The sequence below is a fragment of the Aythya ferina genome, assembly GCF_964211825.1.
Source record: "Aythya ferina genome assembly, chromosome: 6".
Taxonomy (NCBI): Eukaryota; Metazoa; Chordata; class Aves; order Anseriformes; family Anatidae; genus Aythya; species Aythya ferina.
This window is the reverse complement of record NC_140303.1, coordinates 7,966,611-7,983,942: the sequence shown is the minus strand read 5'-3', so window position 1 is coordinate 7,983,942 and position 17,332 is coordinate 7,966,611. Positions and strand designations below refer to the sequence as shown.

The 17,332-nt window shown below is 35.6% G+C and overlaps 1 protein-coding gene across 15 annotated transcripts in view; it reads right to left on the bottom strand.

Moving 5' to 3' along the window:
- The window catches only part of LOC311438506 (uncharacterized protein), a 369,670-nt gene that overhangs the window by 99,432 nt on the left and 252,906 nt on the right, over nucleotides 1–17,332 (bottom strand). Inside the window, exon 8 of one of the 15 annotated variants that reach the window (XM_084522947.1) lies at nucleotides 2,448–2,491. The exons of the other annotated variants lie outside the window; for them this stretch is intronic. The gene's annotated coding sequence lies outside the window, so the exon portion shown is untranslated. Of the gene's footprint in view, nucleotides 1–2,447; nucleotides 2,492–17,332 lie in introns of those variants that run through there. 15 annotated transcript variants of the gene reach the window in all.

The window sequence follows — 17,332 nt, the reverse complement described above, 5'->3', positions numbered from 1 at the left end:
CCTTCATTTGCCACAGTTCCTCATTTTAAACTTCATCTTTTACTACAAATCCTGCACAAAACATAATTACAACACAAAGAAAAGGTTGAGATGTTCTCCTGTTAGATCTCAAAACCCTACGTAGTCATAACAGAAAGGTTAGTCTTATAAGAGCTACCCTGTCAAAACTAAGCCAAGTAAGAAAAACAGCTGTAAGATTTTCAAGGGCTATTTTCTAGGTCTTTTGTTGGTATTTATTTTAGACAGATATTGGCAAGTACTTCTAGACTTGCCCAAAAAGTAGAGTTAATCAAAACTTTTCAAACATCATTAAGGATCCATCAAAAATTTCAAATTGATTTTAAAGAGGATTCATTCAGCATTCATGAAATATTTCAGAGAGCTTTTAGGGGTTTGCATACAAGTAGGAAGGCTAACATAACGACTCCAAAGCAAATTGGCAAAGACGCACTTATGTTACAAGTAGAGAGATCTGATAGTATTTTTAGCCAAGAGCATTGGCAGGCTACTGTTACCAAAACTCATCTTACACAGTGGCATAAATCCAAAAAGAACCCCTTCACAAGCAGAAATACTTAGCATTGTTGACATCACTAAAGGGATCAAACTGAGCAGAATACAACATCTTCAAAATTATTAAGCTATTAAAAGGTTATTTATAGAGAACAAAGTATTTCTTTACATTAAAATCACTATCCCTACTCAAAATGTGACCTTGACTGTTTAAATTTCTAATACAAGCTAAATAGTAATCATGTCTGTCTCAGGTTCTGGGGGCAAGACACAGAATTTCAGCTACTCTAAGCAGTGGGTGGAAACATTATTTGGCTCATATTGTACAGTTGAAATGTCAGACAAAAATGTTTATTTTGCCCTAAGAATTCCCAGGGATCAAGTGACCTATATTGCCCCTACCACTAGTGGTATTAAAATTCAGTTTTGTACTGAAGCTCAGCTTCTCCATCTCATAGAACATCGCAGCAATGTGGCATCTCAGGAGACCTCAACGTGGTCAGGAGAAAATAGAGCAATAGTCAAGAAATTAGTCTTCCAATGATGAAAGTATGAATGGAGTATTACATTTTAAGTAACTTCCCAGAAACTGAAAAATAACGAACTACAAAACACAGGTCACACTTTTTAGCAAAGGGAAAAGACATTGACTTCACTTTTTTTTTTTTTTTTTACTGCTTTCATAGTGGTATCCTTACAGATTAGCAGGTTAGGTCAAGAGAAACAGATGAATATGCATAGTGAATGAAACTCAAATGCATTTGTAGTTATGCTACTCTCTTTGCAATAAAAAGATAGACTTACATTCCATTTAGGCTAAAGTCAGAGGAAAATATAGAGAGGTAAAAAAGAGTTAAATATGTAAATTTTGAGAACCCAGGGTAACAGAAAATTTAGGTATAATCTTTAAGAAATGAAGATAAATACGCTATTCCTGGGGAAATGGTAACTTCATAGATTATGTCAAAGATTAAGACATGCATAATTGATTTAGCTAGCTTAAGACAAATGAGACACATGGGGAGCCAAGAAAGTAATAGTTTTAAGGAACATCCATTAAGCTTAACTAAGTAAAATACAGTTTAGAACATGCAGAGTAGCTTCCATAATTTAGATGTATTCAGTTTTCATATTTTCATTAATGGATACATTTAAGGCCATGCTGACAAAGGAAAAATTCTAGCTTCAAAATATAAATCCATGGGAAAAAAAAATATACAAGGCCAGATCAATTTGCCATTATGAGCTTAGGGACCTGTTCACACTATAATATTGATGATAAATGTAAATTTGATCCTGTGCTTAAGGCATGGATCTTGAGAGAAAAATTTACAGACCAATAAAATTCAGCCTGCTTGCAGACTCATGGCACAATCAGCTGTGTTTTTTTGGTTTTGCTTAAGAATTTTTTTGCAATTCAATATAATACACAGAATCAAAGTGATTTGTTATTTGTGTTCCTTAGGAAAATGTCTTGAGTGCTCTACCTTCCAGTTGGGCATAGCTGTTCAGTGTGGATAGGTGATTCTTTTTTCCTCCGGAGACAAAGAACAGGAGGATTTAGCTATGAGGTAGTTATAGTATCACAATATATCCATGCTGTCATTATTGGTGTTTGCACTCTTGAAAACCTTTCCATCTTCATTGTTTTGTTTTTCCTTATGAGCAAATCATTCTTCAGTTACAGCCAAACATATTTTATGTGTGTGTATATATATATATATAGGTATATATATATATATATAAACATATAGGTTTGCCATTCAGTGAGGTTATGCTGATCCTTCTTTGCAGAACCAGGTTCACCTCAACAATTCAGTAATTGTCTCGTTCAGTTTGGAGGAAAAATCATTGGGTTCATTAGCACTAGCCTTTTCACTGCCATTACATACGTGCATTCAAGCCCTAAGTTTTGAAGAGAAAAGCTTAAACTGGGCACCACCATGGAACACCAGACATTGTGCAACAGATGAACATACTGCAAATCATAAAAAACACATCAGTTGGTAAACTGGATGTTCCCAAACTACAGTCAGATTACTTGCAGAGAGCATAAAAATAGTACATCAGGAAACAGATGTTGTTATATACAATATTATAAAGTTGCATCAAAAGCATTATTTATTTCACCAATAGTTTTTATTCTAAACATATCAGGATTACCTGGATTAATTGTAAACCTAAACCTGAGAAGCTGCTTTGGACAGAACTCCCGCTAGCCTTAATGATCCATATATGCTATTGCTAACAATCTTATGAAGTAAATTCCTTGTACATAGCAAAAGAATTGCTATACAGAATCACCGTTGTTGTATCTAGCAAATTCAGCACCATTTGATTTTTCTTCTTTATAGCTGGGGACAGCAAATATTACTGCTCAGCAATTTTTGGTTTAAAGGTTTGTCCACCTTGAGACATGCTCCTGAGTATTATATTGCCTCTGCTTTCACCCTCATGCTCCCAAGAAAGACAGACCATAAAAGCAGGAACATTAAAAATAAATATATATACATTTAGTCAAGTAATCTCAATTGTTTCCTCTTGCTTCTCCTTGTAGCTGCAGTTTCTTTTCAATAGTGATGTGGTGAAAAACAATTGGTTTATTATATGCTTTTCTGCACAGCAACTTTGTCTCAATTAACACACCAGCCACCCAACGTGCCATGAGTTTGATTAATCATCACCACAAGGCAGTTAAAGCTATCCTGATGGCAATATCCAGAGCAGTAGTACAGTACAGACACAGATTTGCTAATAACACAAGAACTGTAAGGATTGCTGCAGATCAGTGAAGAGCCTACTGTGCAAGAAAAAGCTAAAAAAAATCATCTCTGAATATTGTAATTTGCAAATAAAGTGAATTGTTCACAATTAATGTTTATAATTTGTTGTGACAGTGCACAGCTCCCACATTTAAGGATATACTGCATATTTTGGATTTTTTTTTTGTAGATTTAATTTAGATGCATTTTGATTTAAATAAATCTTGATATTTGTTCTGCAGTTTTAAGTGAAATAAAATTTAAAATAATTATTACTTATAAAGAATACATAAGTCAACAAAGACTACAGTAGTTAAACAAGCACCCACTGCACACAGCCGTGCTATGAACTTGAGCTACTCCAGTGCTTGCTAATTTCAGGTAAGGTCAAAAAAACAATCTGATGAATAAACATCACGTAAGCTAGCTGGGTTAAAGCTTGTTGTTAACTTTCTCATACACTTTTGTTTTACTGAAAGCTACCAAATATGTTTTCTTCCTGACAAATATGACCACCTAATCAGTATGACTACTGGCCACTTATCATTGATGACGTTAATTGGCTTGAGCACTACTGATTTATATCAGCCAGATATCTGTCCCAGCATCCTCAGAAGAGATGCACGATCACTTGAAAGTAAGATTTTAGTATTCCCTTCAGATATAATTAGCCATAGCAACTGGAAAGAATTTTTATTTTTTCTTATTTAACATCACTACTATTGTGGAGTAAAGTGTCACACACTCAGTGGGCACAGGGACTACGTTCACAGATGTGGTAAGTACAAATTTTAGAGTAGCACAATTGGTTTCTACCCTAAAAGACAAATTCACTGTTACGTATTTAGTTATTCCAGCAAACTCAATTTGTCTCTTCTGCTCAAAACAGTCTTTATGAGGGCACATTTCCCAATAAAGCGTTTTCATATAAAGCACCTTATTTAGTATCCAAGTAGTAAGGTAGAAATAAAAATTGTTTGGGTGAGGTGTTTATTACATTCCAAATAATTCTTCATTTTGCTCAGACTGACATTATTTTCCATGCACGGTAAATTAGAGGTATGTTATTCACCCAGTTCACTCATCTTCCTGGACTATAACATTTGTCCATGCTTGCTCCATGAAAAGCTTTGTTTCTGCAGACAGCCTAGCGCAGCTAATGAACATGTCTACATAAATACACAGAGGTAAATTATGTAAACAGCTCTACCAGAACTTTAAGGGATATGCTTCTTTGAGTTTGTTAAAAAATACCTTAATAACCAGAGAGGAAAACACTGTATTAGTGGATAAGCATCCTTCTCCCAAGCACCATTCAACTTCCTATAAATGCAGTTTATTGCAAGGGTGGTGATGCAGATATGGATTTATCAAGCCTCACCTCAGCAATACCCTCCAGCACTTCTTCCAGACTAATCATGGCCATCAAGCTCAGCCAACCAAGCTAAACAGTTAGTGAGCTTGTTCCTCTGACTTACAGAAAACATGTTTGTTGGTTTGTCTAGGTAACACATTTCACATAAGACAACTTCCCATTGGTCAAACAGATCTACACTTTGGTTAAGTGCTTTGTTTTTTGTAGTTTTGACTCCAGCAAATGTAGGAAATTTGAAGTTCATTATTTGTGTTTGTGTGTGTGGGGGTGTTGGGGTTTTTTGTTTGTTTATTTTTTAACATAAGTGTTTTGCAGATATTTTTGGCCTCCTTTTACAGCCCTGCAGAAACCAAGCAGTCACATTTCATATAACTATTCAGATACTTTTAAAAATAGAAAGCACTATGAAAAATGAAATTAAGGGAATACCTAAATGTTCTGGTAGAACCACAAACACTAGCGGGCACTATGAAAACGTGATATGTAGCAGAGGTTTAGTATACCACCTCCAAAAGGAGGAATTTGTGAAGTGGTCAGGCCCAGAACAACCTCAAAAAGGTTTGACAACTCACAGCTCAATGCACGGTCATTTCAAAAACTTTATTAGTGCATTTTTTTGGAAAGTTGGTGTATAATGACCTAACTCTTGCCTCAAGAAGTAAAGCTGAAAAAAAAAAAAAAAAAAAAAAAAAAGAGATACTGCTATCTCCTAATTATCTGGTGTCACGATAGGTTGTGTGTGTCTGTTTTTTTCCCTATACCTGCTCATATATTTGTAGACATTTTATACCTAGTAAATTTAAAAAAATTAAAGATGCTCCAGACATTTCTGGTTTATTTATAAGAGCTTTATCCCAATAGGATCCAAGCAAAATTTAATTTTGCAAGTTTGGGAGAAAAGCAAGTCAAGTTATCATAGATGTGTAGAGACATCCTCTGGTATACGTAGTGCCAGTTAGGCAGATAGCTTCAGTTAATCCAGTATTCAAAACAAGTGCAAACAAATTAGATGGTAGCTTTAAAGTACTTTTAACACTTTCTAGAGAACATGTAATAAGAGATCATGTGGTGCCAGGTAAACAGTGTGAACTTGTTAAAGACTGATCTCTGCCCTTCCCTCCCACCTCATAACTGATCAGCCATTTACATGGCTCTAGATCAAACCCAGAGGCCAAAAATGGCATCCTAGACTAATTGAATTCCTTATTCTATTAAAACTGCTTTCCTTAATGCTTACTCCATTAACATGTTTGCAAGACTAAATCAACAGTATAAAATCCAATGTCTTTTATAAAAAAATAAAAGTTTCCAAGAGTAAACGGTGAAAAACAAATTCAGCAAAACTCAGAGGTTTTTGTTTGTTGTTGTTTTTGTTGTTGCCTTTTTTTGTTTGTTTGTTTGTTTTTTTTGGGGGGGTTGTTTGTTTGTTTGTTTTTTTGCTTGAACTTACTAAAAGCTTTCCAAATGAGTTTTAAGAGAGGGTCATCTAGTTTTGCAGTATAACAATACAAACAACACACTTCAGATGTAGGTTACTTTTTCCTCTTCACTATGTCAATTGCCAAGTATAGGAGTTGAATACGATCACTGTAGTTGCCAGATGTATCTGAAGTAGCTCCTGTCCCATAAATCTGCTTAAAGAACGAAGGGGCAAGTAGACATTTGCAAACATCTCCACAGGACCTCACGGACCACTTCAAACCTCACAGAGCCCCCGGCTCCTCAGTGAATCTTCTGGTCTTCCATCTTCGAATCTCACAGTTAAAATTTTATCCAAATTCATTTATTCATATTTGTACACACAGATGTATATGCTAGGAAGAATACGCACAAATTCTGAGTGATACAGTTAAAATCTTTTTGTGTAACACTCAATTTGTTACCCACTTAACCAGCTAGTTCTTTGTTTAGCAAATCTAAATGCCAACTATGCTCCTGGTTTCATACATATTTTTGTTCACAGCATGATTTTATGAAGCTGTAGTCACACAAATCCATTTGTTTATTTTAATAAGCCAATCTGCTTTAATACTAACATTATTTAATAGTCAAAGAAAATATCCTTTAATTATACTGTATTAAAAAGAATAAAGGAAACAAGTTAACTATAAGACATATGATTAATTACCATATAATGCAGTTTGGGTAGGTACAGCTGTTCAATGCTTAAAAGAAGACATTTTGTCTTAATTACTTGAGAAAACATTAAATACTTCCTGTTCTATGAAATCTGAGTTAAGAAAATCTCATATTGCTGCATTATTAACAGTGGCACAATGTTTACATCGGTATGGCTATTGACAATGTATGAGGTCCTTATGTGAAGCACCATCATCTCATCTCCCCTTTACTACAGCTGCGTAGGACAAACGTGAACTGGAGCATCTCAAGTTTGTCAAGTTATTTCCTTGTCCATGACAACCTGACCCTTAATCAAATTTCTCCCATAAAATACCTGACTGCATTTTACGAAAGTACCAATTGCCCAGTTATCAGCTTAATACAGAAAACATTTTACTTTCTTTTATTATGAATTACTTTAGTTGCATACTAAAAAGTATCCTTACATGAAATTGACTAAAAACGTTTAAAGATTGGGGGTGAACACCTTGCAATAAGAAAAAATAAAAAGGATTTTAAAAATATGATCCCCTAACACAGTAAGCCTACATGAAATGATCCCATGAAGTCAAAAAAATTATTTTGGTATTTAGAGTTCACTTTCTGTTTTTCTAAGAATACTTCTCATATCAGATGGTACCCCTCAATAAATGCACTCTATTTTCACTTATTCAAATAAAATTATTTAAAGACTAAAAACAAAATAAATCCTGAAACTTATTTCTAAGCAATAGGAACGTTTTTATGACAAAAAGTAAACCTGATTTTTTGGGGGGAGTAGCTGTGGTTAAACACTGCTGATCTTGCAGTTTTCCAGCGAGGTCAGGAAGAGCTGAGGTAGCATGATGAAAAACACACTTTTTTTTTCATTAAACAAGCAGTCAAGCAGCATGTATTAACATCCTGCCTATTGTACCTCAAGTTCTTCTGAGATCTAAGAGTCCCTGGCTGATGGCCCAGTAAGTACAAATTTTTCAACCTAGACAGAAGTGACAGTATCATTTACAATCAATTTTTGTGCTGGTTGAAGACATGCAAGAGCTGTCTTCAATAGTCATTTCTCTGTTTTTAATCTGGATTTGGCCTTGTCTGTCCATAATCCAATCCATTTAACGAGTCAGTAACTTATCAGACCAGTAACAGTTAACAAAGGGTGCTCAGGAATTCCAAGAATTAAATATGGTATCGACAATTAAGGTTTACCAGAACATGCACTATTGATTCCACTGTACATGGCTTTTTAGTCAACTGCAAACATCACCACCACCACCACCTTCTACAAGATACCTGAAGCTGCATTTTTAACTCAAAATATTATTTTCCAAGACTTGACTAGGCGTGAAGCATGCATGAGACTCAATATTTTATCAGTTACATGAGGCCTTTTTTATGCCCTTGTTGTACAGAAACACATCGCTTCCATCCTTTTCCTCAACTGGTCAGTTCCTTGTCCCCAGACCAATTTTACATATTTCAGAACTTCTACACTTGTCCTAAAACCTCTCAGTCTAATCCAGCTTTTTCTTTGTTTGTTTTTAATCATTTCATTTAAGACTACAGGACACAAAACATTCACAAAGTTGTCTAAACAGAGGAAGATCCTTACAAATCAGAGTTGATCATACGGCATCACTTGTGTTGTCATCTGCATAGCTAATGTTACACACAGTAGTGCAAAGGGAATACAGGCAATGCAACTTCAGTGAAATGTGAATAGCTTTCATGCAGAATATGTACAAAAACACTGTACTTTGATCTCTCATTAAGAGATATCATTTCTTCATATTGTAATCTTTAATGTTCAGTAGATCGTTCCTTTTTTTTTTTTTTTTAAAAAAAGATTGTTTTGTGTTAAAAGAAAAAATCAAACTTCATTAAAGGGTATTAAGGCTCCCAAACTCAGTTTTGTATTTGTTCCCTCCCCAGTTTTTCCCCTCCATTTAGACCCAGCACATAACTTGGGTCCGGAAGGCTGTAGTTAAAAGGAAAGTTTAGCAGCTTGTAGGAACAGAAGGCTCCCATCACCAGATGATAATAACAATTACAAAGAAGAATTTTATTGCTGCCTGATCATTGCAATAGCAACATTGTGGCAGGATATTATCCCCTGCTTTTTTTTTTTTTTTTTTTTTAAAGGAAGTTTTTTTCCCCACACAAAGAATAACTATACACTTCAACCTTTATGACTTACTTGAGGCAAAGCGAAAATACAGCCAAGGGAAAAATCGTAAGTTAAGTTCTCCCTCAGTAGCACAGCTGTACCAACAGTACTTAGTAGAGTGCTGCAGACAGTATAAGCTAGATAAAAGTTCCCTGGGTGGAGTAAATCAACATTAACTATTAAGATCAGATGAACTATATTCTCACGTCTATCCTTCAGCTCAAGCCCTCATAACATCCAAGCACAAATATACTTCATATGTCTAAAACACCCATTATGGGTGTAGTCTCTAATCTTTGGTGGGAGCAAATATAGATGAACATAGGGTCTTTCAGGAAAACTGCTTAGAAATACAGCAGCCACACTCAAGTGTTGACTGACAGAAGCTATTTTAACTCAATTCTTGTCTATTTGTTTATTATTGAAAACAGCATTCTGTTTTCAATAGATTCTATCAGTCTAAAAAAAATGTGGTTGGGACTCAGGGCAATGGGATTCTTTCCCAGGTAATTGCTTACATGCATTTTTTCCTTGTTTTAGCCTTCCCTATTTTACAACATTCTTGGTAATTCTTGGTCTTGCTGAAAGATCACTTTCTGAAGAAGCTTTAGATCCAACTGATCTGTTGGAAAAACTTCCACCTCCTGTTAAGCAGGTTAGTCACTGGCCATTTGACATCACGCAAATATATTATTAGAAAGAAAAAAGAGAAAAAAAAAGAAAAAAGGTATGTGGTAAATATAACCCCTCCCAGAAGGCAGTAATTTCTGGGACCACTGTAGAGAATTCCACAGCAGTCTTCCATGATGGAGTGACCACAAAACAAAAAGGCTGGTGAAATCTAACACATACGGAATGAGCCATAACGCAGAGAAATAAGAAAAACTATTCTACTGTCCCATAATGTGATCCGCTGATTGCAGGTTCAGTGCAGGGCCACAGGGTTAATGTAGTGATGAGCTCCTTCCTTGATAAGGAACCACACATTTCAGGGTCTGATTAAGGAATGGAGTTACAGCCAACCAAAGAGAAAACATATCTTATTTCTTGAAAAGAACTGAAAGCTATCGCACAAGTATTTTGTAGTATACCATAATGGATGTATATGTACAAATATATACATTTGTTGCTTTGACTTTTCACAAAACAGGTACTATCCATCAACAAGCTAAGAACACGTACTGCACCATGTCATCTCCCCTTACTGTTGTCTTAAACACAAATTCTGCTAAAATACATTCACCAATACTGTATTTTCACTGATAAATTCTTTAAGTTTCTTTCAATGTAGTGTTTTGTCTGGAAAGTTAAAATTGTTCGAAAGAGCTAATATGAAAGAAATTCACAAATACAAATCATACCATATGTCCCATTGTTAAGAGAAAGAGCTGTGAACATGCTCATCAGTTTTGTGAGAGGTACATCATCAAGAACCTGAAAGAAATTAATGGAGTACTCTGAAGCTGAGAGTTATTGACCAAATAGATTTGGAGATCTTCCAGCTTGTTAAAGGTGCTAATGACTCATGTATGCAATTTTTGAAGAAAGAAATGAGCTTCAGCAGTGAGTTTGATTTTTCTGTCAAAAAAGTCAAACTGCACTCAAAGTTGCACATCACTTATCTGTCTAAATGTGCTGAGACACTTTAGAAAAAAATATAATTCAATATTCTCCAAACAATGCGTCTTCAACAAGGCAAAGATACTTGGCTCTTCTGCCTATTGTAAACCCTACTTTTTAAACCAATAAAATTCATGAGTGTTCTGCATCACTGTGCCATTAATTCTGCTCCAAACAATGTTTGAGGTACCTACAAAGAAGTGCTTTCTAGTTTCAAGTTAAGTTTAACACACATTATCAAAAGCTTTTTGATTAAAGTAGACAAGGGAAGAGGCTTGTGGCAAGTGTGGTATTTATGCATTTTGTATGCAATACCACAGAAAAGTTTTGCTGCACTAAAACAGACTTTTGTCTGTTATGTTTCCCATGTAAGTGAAAAAGAAGTGTGAAAGTTTGTTTTTTTTGTTTTGTTTTGTTTATAGAAGTTTCTATTAAAACCAGAGGGAGATGATTGTGTCTCAGGCAGGAAAGCTAAATGTGTAAAGCTGTGGATAAGAATTTTTGCCTATATATTGCTATAAAGATAGATACATCAACCATGCTTCTAAATTTCTGAAAGTATTTATCATTATCACCTGTTTCTATTTAATTCATAACAATAAATATGGCTTTCAGAAACAGATCATTATAGTAGAAAAAGAACAACAAAGGAAAACATGGTAAAATATTTGTATTGAAAAAAACCCAAAAAACGATCAAGTGAGTACTTTTTTTTCCATGAAAACTTCTATCTGAATTTCAGACCCAAAAGGTAAGCAGGTAATTTAAGATGTCTTTTTTCCAGAAGCCACAGCTGGAAATTCCTTGTTAGCGTCCTGTCTCATGTCACAATATCGGAGGCACACAGGACAGACTAACATAACCAGTTTTCATTATCAGCAACTAAAGATCCATTGTACTGTCAATGCATTACAAGTCAAGATACTTCAAAAGATACAAAGCTGAATATGATATACAAATACATATATCAATATCTGTAAAGTATTCAGTTCTGTTTTTTTTTTTTTCTTAAAAAAAAAAAAAAAAAAAGGGATACAATAGCTCTCAATAGATAGTTGCATTGAAAATAACTTGTAAAGTGCATAAACATGAACAACGGCAAAAAAGAGAGATCAGGTTCCCTGAAAAAATCCCTCTTACAAATTCTGGAAATACTTGGTCTGGGGAAACCTTTTCAGAGAAATCCATGCATAGAAGAGCATGGATTTGCGCTTTGAGCTCAAAGTCCCTACCTGTGTATAAATAAAATACATCAATGATTGTCAAGAGAAAAAAAAAAAAAAAAAAAAAAAAAAAACAGAATAAGTTAATCCTCTTTAAAGATCATAAATGTGCAGGACAAGGAAAATAAATTTGTTCAAAGAAAGATTTTTTAAATGAACTTTGAGAGGAAATTGGGAAATGTTTAATCACATTTTGGACTTAACTACTTTTTCCAGTTTATTTTTAAAACTGCACTTAACTGTGTAACTCTATCTCAGATACAAGAGCATATAACAGGCTCTTTGATGGCAAAGCTGAGTACAGTAAATTGCTGAACTGTGTTTGATGGAAGTGCTACATGGTACTACTCAGTTCCAAACCTGACTGTCCTACTTACCCAGTGCACAGCAAACTATATCTATGTCTGCCCCATACAACATCTTCAAAACATGAAATGCCATTAGCACATCATAAACTCACTCATATCAGGGAAACAGTCATGGTTGGTATAAGACTATCTTACAGTAAAAGAATGTTATTGCATGAAATGCTATTGCTGGGGGGAAGGCAAACAAAACCAGGCAATGATGCTTCAGACTAACCTTTCAAGAAGGCTTTCATGTTTGTGCAAACAAGCATCAATATTCAGACTCCTAAGAGCATTTTCTTTTAAACTTTTTCAAGATGCTACAGAAGTAGACTATTCAAACAAGCCAACTATGCATGAGCTTTTCTAAGCAAAAGGCTGGATGCACAACCAGACTATCCTTAAATTAAACTGAACAAATGCGTGCAAAACACTGTTAGTTTGCCATAAGAAATTCCAGTGTACAACTTGTTAAAATTTGTCCTCAGAGAGCAGTAAAACCATCACACACCACAGACCCTTACAATACCAGGAAATATGAGTTACGTGCAGGAAGATGTAGCTAACTTCACTAATTAATGAGCAGCAGTAGGAACTTTATGATCTACCCACTGATTTATATGAACTAACTCTAGTCAGCTGATACTGTTTGAAAATGCTCTGTGCTGTCTCCAGGCTTAAAGCTGTGTTAATGAGGGCAGCTCTCCCACTGAGGGAACTGACAGCACTGCAGCAAATGAGCAAGTTTGAGCTTCACTGGCATGAAGCTCAAACTTGCTTCCACCTTGGTTAGCATTAAACTAATTTTATTGTCTTCCTTTCCACATGAACCTTCAGCAAAGACAATTCAATATACGGTGATTTGCTAACCATGTTATAGAGCTATCATGCACATAAAACAAAATAAAAGAGTTTAAACACATGAAAATGTTGAGCAACAATACTCAGAGAATGGACTTTAATGAGCTGAGGCACTGGTATGCGAGGCTATAGCATTTCACATATACAGATGCTTCCTTATTTTTCCTTGGAAGCTGGGTTTCAAATGCATCTTGCAAAGAAAAGATTTCTATCTATAAAATATTTTTACTGATTCCAAGCCAGAACTCCTTGATGAAGCCTAGCGTTAAAAAGAAAGTAGTAGCACAGATTCTTGCAGAGATTTATTTTTAAGAACTGTTTCCAGACACAAGCATCTTTGAAACATCACCACTGTGACTTTGCAAAATGCAACTAGCACACTGTCCAGACAGCTCCGTATAGTTAAAATGATCTCTTTCACACACCAGCTATACACCTTTTGTGCAAGAGCATGCTACTATTAACTATCAAACCCATTTGTCCCACATGCCCAATGCAACACAAACTTGTTAGACATACATCTCTCTCATGAAACTTCTTGAATGATCAGCAGGACTTGGATACTCTGAAACTTAAAAATGCATGTGACACAAGCATTTCAAAAAAAGGCTCTACAAAAAGAAAAAAAATGTCCCCAGACCATAGCAAAGAAAACCCATCAGTGTTCCAGACATTCAGACAAATTCTTTCCTTATTTCCTTTTCACCAGCTGCTCCCCTCCCTCTCCTACGTAGGACTAAAAGAAAGAGCACATATTCCATTTGTTGCTGAAAGTTATCAAATCAAAGACGAGAAAGGTGTGAAAGGACAGTTCAAACCTCTTTGCATTGCATCTCCCACAATATCATTTTCATTTAACATTAGATTTCACAAACAGCTAGACAATAAATGAGCACGTGCTGTACTTACCGTCTCAGCTTTACTTTATACCCAGTCACAAACTTGTTCTGGTCTTCAAGAAACCTGTCAAATGCCTGCCTGGCTACCATTAAAGGTTGTACAATCCTGCTTCAGAAAGCCACCAAACTCCTTCCCCCCACTCACCTTGTCCCTCTATTTCCTTTTTTCTTTTCCAGCAAAAAAAAATTTCAATGTAGATCTCTCACCCACGGTTTAGTAGCCTGGTATTTAAGTACTAAAGGGTGTGGAAAGAAACCTTATCAGACCACCTCCACTGTTCTAAATCATTCTATTACACCAACACTCCAACAGGTGTGATCTGAAGCTCATTTAAGTTATGTCCCAACAAACTCAACTTGCTTAGCACAGGTGAAAGGGAACAACAGATTAAGTTTTAGGAGGAGATTCTGGTTTTGTTGTTGATCAAAGGGTAACCCATCTGCCCAGCTGTAATGCTCTCAGGAGTTTTGCAAAGAAATTTAAAAATTCATCAGGTTAAAAACTGGTGTCAGAAAGGTCTTTGCATGTGGATTTGTATGTGTGACAAAGAAATGCTAACAAAGAAATAATTCTCTTCATTTGACTCACCCTCAGCAAAGAACTACCTTTATATGTGATCTCTTATCTGCTAATAAATGATTTTCGTTACTCTCCCTATAACACCTGTGAAAGAAGTGCTCCACCTGTAAACTAACCTTACTCCTTAATATTGAATATAAAACACTCCCCACTCCTCAGAGGGTGAGGTTTTGCTTAAATAATCATTTTCAGAACCTCTGTCTTTACACAGAGATTAAAAAATACTATTCTCTATGAAAGAAGGGAGAAAAATGGCTTCCTTTTCATGCAGAAGTGTAATGGTAATGAAATAGTGGATGAAGTCATTAAATCAATTAAATAATAAAATATAATTAAACTTGCTTGCTTGCTATTGTGTTATTTCAGGCAACAGGAAAGAAGTAAATGGTATTTTCACACAGGTAGGAGGTAAGCTTTGTTTCACCAACTTCATCCTCAGTGCTTTATTTACTCAGAGGTCCCGCTGCCTCATACTCCATAACACTGAAAGAATAGACAGGACAGATACAGTCCAGTCATCAAAAAAATCTGAAGATATTTTATCTTAGTTTGATTTTTACTCATTACTTTGGTAAATAATTATTTTCAAGGAATATAAACTTCATTTTCCTATTTAAAGCTTCTTTCTTTTTAACTTACTCCTTTTCTTTATGATGAAGGTCTCTAACTGTAAGCCACTGTGATTGAACTGGTGATGGAGGGAGGTGTGAACTTTGTTCTTCAACAGAGTTGAAAATCTTTTTAGCAGACCGGAGGGAGCATAGCGAAGGCCCCTGGTTACTAAGTGCACACCTTAATTCCCAGCTCACTAGTGCAGTTACTACCAAGGGTTTGACTCCAGTACTTACATACAACAGGCCTTTGCTAGGAAAATCTGCAGAAAAGAAATTGAGTCCTCTTTTTTTGCTTCGCAACAGTGGGAGAGTTTCTCCAGCTGAGCTAAAGGAATACAAATGTTTTCAACTGTGTCAAGCACCTATCAGGGAAAATTCTTCACCAGACAAGGGACAAATTAAGAGTGGTGTAGCTGTCTTAGATCTGCCAAGACTAACTAGTTTTGCAGGAAGATCAATCAGAGTTTGGGAAAGAGGCTGATGAATAAAATTAGGGTAATCAAAATCTATCAGAACTCATTGCTATATTTTTGTAACATAGCTGTATTTATTTACATAACCAGAAAAAAAAATAAAATAAATTTTAGGTATCCTAAAGTCATTCAAGAACAGGTCTACAGGCTCAAAATGAGAAACACAAGACATGGAAAATAAAAAAATAAAAATAAAAAATTGGGCTCAATAGTTGAATACAAGAGATGGCTTGCATGTTGGTAGATGAAGATAACAAGTATCACATTGTTACTGTAAAAGACCAGTATTACAGGAAAACCAATTGCCCTGAACTTAGGGGTGGGTCTATGCAATCATTCCTCTTTTGGCAATTGCACTTTACATCTTCTGAAAGATGAAAAAAAAAAATAAACTAGAATGAGTTGTATCTAAATAAATAGGGCCTTCCCATATGTTGGAATATAGGCCAACATATTTAAAACCTGAAGCCTGGAGAAGCAACCAGAAAAAAAAAAATCATATCCAAGTCTACCTGTTCACTATGTTCTTCTATTTCACTGAATTTCTGAGTTAAAGCAAATTCTGCCCAGTACTCTCCAAGCCCTAGAGAGATATTTATTTCATCCCCCTCTGATGCTGCACCTTTCTGCAGAGACCTAACTACTACTGCAAATCACTCGTGTTCTGTAGAATGGTCTTTCCCTGTGCCCAACAGTTCCCAAGGGAAGAAAAAATATCCACCCACTGCTCTTCCCCATGGGGCTTTATCTTCCCCAGTCACCTCTTAGAAGCCTGGGATGTAATAAGAACAATCAAGTAAAATCTTCCCTCAGAGTTGGGATTAGCTAAAATACCATAAACAACACAATAATTCAGTGGGAGTTGTCACTTATAAACACACGCACCTAAAATAGGCGTAAGTATCATCAACTAGAAAAGGATATGATTTGTAAACTGAATACGTTTCTGGGAGAGATTTGGAGCTTGCAGGCACACCCGCTTAGAGCATTGCTGAGGCTCATTGCATAAGCCAAAAAAATACTGGCTAAGTGAAAAGCTAATGGTAGCACAAGAAAAATTAACCCCCAAAGCAAGAGATTTGCTTCTGTAGTCTTGGAAACAAGCAAGCAAACAAACACCAGTTCTGAAAAATCTTAATTCTCCGTGTCACTTTTCTGAGATTCTTTTCTAAAGGATACTTGGCTAAACAAGCAATTGTATGCATTTATTTTCACTAGGCATACGGTATCTGAAATGAACATCTTTGGCAATTGACTGCAATTTAATGGGAATGGATTTAAGGAATGTTTAATGTCAAATGAGTAACAGCACTGAAAGCCCTCATTATCCTCGGCTCTCAGACGACAGCAGTGTACAAATTAATATAGTACTTAAACTGCAGAATTGCAAAAAAAAAAAATTATTTTAACCCAGAAATTTATAAAAGATGATAAATTTCTTGGATTACAAGAAAGTCAGAATTGTTGCTTACTTGCACGTAGATAAAAAGAAAACATAAAAAACCATGAACTTGCTTCTTAAAATGATGCTGGGCACATCTGTGAGAGGAAAGCAAAACTCTAAAATGTTGCGCTACGTACAGCCTGGGAGTGTTATGGAGTTAGAAGGCAGAAAAAAGGGTACTTCAGAGAAATATGTAAGGTTATTTCCTGGTCATTTGACTTGTTGGGTGTCCTGGCATGGGACATAGATGTGGGTTTATAAAAATGGGGTTTATCTAGTGTGCAAAGCCTTCTGGGGTAGGCTTGGAGGACTATGAGACTATGGAGGACTATGCCTTAG